The sequence below is a fragment of the Austrofundulus limnaeus genome, unplaced genomic scaffold (assembly GCF_001266775.1).
Source record: "Austrofundulus limnaeus strain Quisiro unplaced genomic scaffold, Austrofundulus_limnaeus-1.0 Scaffold343, whole genome shotgun sequence".
Classification (NCBI taxonomy): domain Eukaryota; kingdom Metazoa; phylum Chordata; class Actinopteri; order Cyprinodontiformes; family Rivulidae; genus Austrofundulus; species Austrofundulus limnaeus.
This window is the reverse complement of record NW_013952745.1, coordinates 397,848-403,573: the sequence shown is the minus strand read 5'-3', so window position 1 is coordinate 403,573 and position 5,726 is coordinate 397,848. Positions and strand designations below refer to the sequence as shown.

At 43.5% G+C, this 5,726-nt stretch overlaps 1 long non-coding RNA gene across 1 annotated transcript in view; it reads left to right on the top strand.

Annotated features, from left to right (window-relative positions):
* The first annotated feature begins 3,249 nt into the window (after positions 1–3,249).
* The window catches only part of LOC106527816 (uncharacterized), a 4,116-nt gene continuing 1,639 nt past the window's right edge, over positions 3,250–5,726 (top strand). Inside the window, exon 1 of the long non-coding RNA XR_001311429.1 lies at positions 3,250–3,368. This is a non-coding gene — a long non-coding RNA (uncharacterized LOC106527816). The remainder of the gene's footprint in view (positions 3,369–5,726) is intronic.

The following is a 5,726-nucleotide window of genomic DNA, read 5'->3' as shown; positions in this document are numbered from 1 at the left end:
GTTTTTGAATCTGTTGACTTTTTCTTTACAAGGTGGGACATCTAACTGAGCATGTACAGTGTGAGTGTCATCACTCTGTGTTTCTGTTTGGAGAAAAATTACGTGTTTCAACTGTCCCTTGTTGCTTCTGTCCCCGGTCTCCCCTACTACCACAGAATGTAACCAGTAAACAGGTTTAATATCATGTAAATTCAATGAAAAACTGAACATAGAAGTTGTTGAGTCAGAAACAATGACATCAGTTTACCGTAGTCCTGAGTTATCCACCGCAACAAATCTAAGTTTTTATTTTAATTTAATTTTTTGATGAAAATCTATTATGTGAATAGAGAGAATTTCACCCCACAAAAACATTCAAGGACTTTCAAGGACAAGTGTAATTTTTGGCTGTTTTCACAAACTTTCCAGGGCCTTGAAGTAATGTTTTCAAATTCACAAACTTTCAAGGATTTCAAGGACCCGTGGGAACCCTGTACAGGAAAGTATACTAAAAGTACACTTTTTATAAACTAAAATTAGTCCAAAAGAGTATTACATCAGTATACTTATTGTGTACTACAAGTACATAGTGTGAAATACACTTGATATACTTATACTCAAGTATGCTAAATTAAATAAGCTTTAAGTATACTACTGTTTGCGAAGGGGTTCCACCAGGTCCTGGTCCTGGTTCTCATCCAGAGGACAGACCTGTTCAGTCTGGTCCTGATCTAGACTTGGATCAGGGTTCTGTGATGTTCTGATAAATAACCTGAGTGCTGAGTGAGGATGATGAAGGTGATGATGAAGGTGATGATGAGGAGGAATCTGCTGAATACAAACAGCCTGATTTCAGCTGAGAGGACTTCCTGCTGAGGAAACATCAAATGTCATTTAAGATCCAATCTGTTCTGGTTCCTGCTGCCGAGAGACGACGACAACAAGTCAAACTTCAGTTATCACAGACAGACTCACAACTTTAGATTTATTTTTGTTTTTCTTCTAAACATAAAACTTTATTATTTGTGTTTTTCCAGACATTTAACTATAATTCATTTAAACCTTCAGGATTGTCCATGTGGTCGTGGACGTCCATCGGGGTGGTTCTGGTCTCAGTGGACTGCCAGTCTGAGTCCAGACGAGGACAGTTGGACGATCTGAGTCTGTGAGGACTCATGGATCGGGTCCACAGGTGGTCTCAGTAATGATTCGTCTAAAAGCAGCAGGCTGCAGTAATGTGGACCCAACATGGTCAGAACCGTCCACAGTCTGAGTCCAGAAGAGACGGTTTGTCGAGATTTGGAAAAAGTCATGTAAATTTAAAAAAAAGAAAAGCTGAGTCTTAAAGTACCTGAGACCTTAAATTTAAGTGATATATTTGAGTGCATATTTGAAAAGATAACATTAAGAATGAACTGCAAACAAAAATTCACGACGCTAAAATGAACAGTTGTTGAGATGTTGGCATGAGCTGAAACAGGAAGTGATGTCATAGGGGAATACCTGAAGGAGTTGTTACAGCGGCTAACAGACTGCAGAGAATCAGATGTTTCTGTAGATTATTTTGAGTCATTATCAGATAAATAAAGAAAAGTCAGATTTATAAAGACCAGGAAGTTACGCTTTTTTTTACATCACTTCCTGTTTCACTTTGACTGCAACAAATTTAGCAAAAAATATGCACGTTTTGTGATAAAACTGGGTAAAAATCGTATGAACTAGAGAATTTACATTTCCGGTGAAAATGCTAGTGTGAATGCCTCTTTCTGATAACTTTAGCTGAAGCTAAGAAACAAATTGATGATGTCACTGATGTAACTGATGATTTCACTGATGACATCATCATCAGAATTCTAAAAATTGAAATTGCTAAAAAACTACAAAAATTTAAGATACCAAAAATCATATCTGGAATGTCCTGAAGGAGCTGAACATTTTGATATATGAATGGTTTCAGTAGCATAAAAATTGTGGAAGGAGAAGTGGTCCAAAAAACGTACCCATTCAAAGTCAATGGGGAAAAAACTGCTTAAAAATTGAAATACTGTAGCTAAAAAAGTATAAAATGTTAAGTAACCATAAGTCATAGCCGGAATGTCCTGAAGGAGCCGAACATTTTGATATATGAATGGTTTAAGTAGCGCAAAAATTGTGGAAGGACAAGCGGTCCAAAAAAAAAAACGTACCGAAGAAACTGGAATAATACAGAATAAAGAGAAACATGAAAACAAAACTTTGATGCCAATTTTCTAAAATATTAAGATATTTTCTTTATTTTTTTGTAATTGAAGAAAAAGCACATCACAGGCACTTTAAAACAGTGGTTCTGGTTCTGTTCTGGACATCCCTGCATGGACTCACTGTGCCATGAACTAATGCTGCTTAAAGCTCTATCAGACAAAGAAGAACACCATCCAGAGCCACTGCTGTCTCCTCTGAACCAAAGACCATTTAAACTGGACTGAGACGAGGCCTGGTTCAAACCTGGGTCCAGCGTGTTAGCATTAGCTCGTTTAGATTATCTCTCTCTTATTTCTGGAACTCCAAGAGCTGATTTGATGTCAGCAGCTGCTCTGTGATTGGTTCAGAGGGATGATGTCACACAAATGAGAATAGCTTTACATGAATCGTTTGAAGCGGCTGTTTTATCAACAAAACAATCGCAACAAGCTAACATTAGCTACTGTTAGCTTAGCTATTATCTCTGTCATCATGTTCTGGATGGTCCGGTACAGCTTTCAGAATTTTTCCCAAGAGTTTGGTGCCCGTTATTGTTGTGTCGCAAATAAAGCAAAATAAAACTGAATGTGATGATTGATCCCGCCCACGTCGACGGCTTCATACCCCGGACCTCGTGTTGAACCAGAACCGGGTCGGGCCTTACAATGACAAAAAGGCCTAAAGTGGAGAACTGTTCTGTGGTTGGTTCTGTTTGGACAGATGCCATGAGAGGTAAGAACCAGACTTTTATTGGCTCAGAACCTGCCTCTCTGATGGTGTGTGGGTGCATTAATGACTCTGGCGTCTGAAAAAGAACAGTTAGAGCAGGTTTTAGAACTTCTGCTTCCAGGAAACATCACGTTTTATTCACTTTTTACCTCAAATTAGAACTTTTTTTTACATTTTCTTTATAATTTTCTGACTCTGTTGACATAAATTATTTAAATGAATAAAAATGTGTTTATTTTTATTAAATGTTTTTATCAGGAGAGTCTAATTATTTCTGATGTTTCAGCTGAAGCTCGTTTCATTTCCTCACTCAGACCCGGTTCAGGTTCTGTGAGCTGCAGCAGCTTGTTGTGCAGCCCAGCGGGGGTCAGAGATGAAGAGGAGGAGGTGAATTAGAGTCAAATGGTCCGTGAGCGAAAGGCTCTCCTGTCTGAGAAAAGGTTTGTGGTTTAATCATCTGGATAATTTCTCTTTTCTGTGCTGAAGACTGCTCTTCATCATCTCTGTTAGAAATAACATCATCATCATCATCATCATCACTCTGGGTTCACCTCAGTGACACAAAGACCTCCTCTGATGAGCCCCCCTCCAGAACTACTGCCGGACCATGGTTCTCCTCAGACCAGGTGGACATAAATTATTCCCTGAAACCCTGGAACCTGCAGAAACCCTGGAACCTGTTGAAACCCTGGAACCTGCAGAAACCCTGGAACCTGTAGAAACCCTAGAACCTGCAGAAACCCTGGAACCTGCAGAAACCCTGGAACCTGCAGAAACCCTAGAACCTGTAGAAACCCTGGAACCTGCAGAAACCCTGGAACCTGTAGAAACCCTAGAACCTGTAGAAACCCTGGAACCTGTTGAAACCCTGAAACCTCCAGAAACCCTGGAACCTGCAGAACCCCTGGAACCTGCAGAACCCCTGGAACCTGCAGAACCCCTGGAACCTGCAGAAGCCCTGGAACCTGCAGAAACCCTAGAACCTGTAGAAACCCTAGAACCTGTAGAAACCCTGGAACCTGCAGAAACCCTAGAACCTGCAGAAACCCTGGAACCTGCAGAAACCCTAGAACCTGCAGAAACCCTGGAACCTGCAGAAACCCTAGAACCTGCAGAAACCCTGGAACCTGCAGAAACCCTAGAACCTACAGAAACCCTGGAACATGCAGAAACTCTGGAACCTGCAGAAATCCTGGAACCTGCAGAACCCCTGGAACATGCAGAAACCCTGGAACCTGCAGAAACCCTGGAACCTACAGAACCCCTGGAACCTGCAGAAACTCTGGAACCTGCAGAACCCCTGGAACCTGCAGAACCCCTGGAACCTGCAGAACCCCTGGAACCTGCAGAACCCCTGGAACCTGCAGAAACTCTGGAACCTGCAGAAACCCTAGAACCTGCAGAAACCCTGGAACCTACAGAAACCCTGGAACATGCAGAAACCCTGGAACCTACAGAAACCCTGGAACATGCAGAAACCCTGGAACCTGCAGAACCCCTGGAACATGCAGAAACTCTGGAACCTGCAGAACCCCTGGAACCTGCAGAACCCCTGGAACCTGCAGAACCCCTGGAACCTGCAGAACCTCTGAAACCTGCAGAAACCCAGGAACCTGCAGAACCCCTGGAACCTGCAGAACCCCTGGAACCTGCAGACTACTTGAACATCTGTTCATAAATGACGTCGTCCAGGGTGGTTCATGTAGCTCCGCTGGCCAATCAGCGACTGCTACACACTTCTGCACCCCACACCCAAACTGTACCAGCACTGCAGTACTACCTCCGAGGAGGTTCCACAAACCGGGCTGAAAAGGGGTTGAGCCGGCAGTGGAAAGACCAACAACTGGTGTGGAGTGGAGCTGAAGAGAACCGAACCTGTGGAAAAACACCCAATAAGGACCTTGACGTGAGGCTCTCAGCTGTGGACCAGTCTGGACTCCCTGGAAAGTTTAAGTTCTGGATCTATCCTGGTGTCCCACCTCGTCTCCTCTGGACACTGCATGTCTCTGACCTCCATAGAGGACTTGGGTTGGTCGTTCTTACGGACGGGGCTTGGGCAGGGCCCATCTGCATCCAGTTTTAATGTGTCGGGTACCCCCCGTGCGTCCATCCTCGCTGCCCGCGGCTTTTCCAGGTTGCATCACTTAGGGGTCTTTGGGTTGGTGGTCATAGGTTAATATGAGGGATCAGGGTTAATGGTTAGTTTTAGGTACTGGAGTTAGGGATAGGCAGTATAGGGCTAAAAGAAGTTAAATTTTGGGTCTGGGATGGTCAGTTTTGCGCATTTCCTACTCTTGTAAAAAAATGACGACATGCTCGTCCTTCTCCGCCTCATCTCGTAAAAAAATGGACACGCGGGGGTACCGAACCTGGATGCAGACGGCTACCTGACCAAGCGTCAATATGTTGATGCGTCGGGAGTGAGAATGTGTTAGTCTGCCACGGAGCCTAAGCAGCATGGCACTCTTCAGGTCTAACACCAACCTAAGCTGGACCAGAGAAGTCCTGCTCTGCAGAGATCCTGCTGACACTCAGGTCTCGTCAGCAAGTACAGATTAGATGATTATGAGTACTGTGAACGTTTCATTAAAATTAGTGAATTATGAGATATTTCGCTAACACTGTCACTGTTTGACTCCTCATTCACCAGAATGTTTCCATCTAAAATTGAACAAAAGAGCATCCAGCAGGTTAGAAATAAAGAGAAGCTGTTCTGTTGGTGGAAGACGACCCTGAAGCTGTCCTCATAAAGACACACACACACACACACACACACACACACTCACACACACACACAC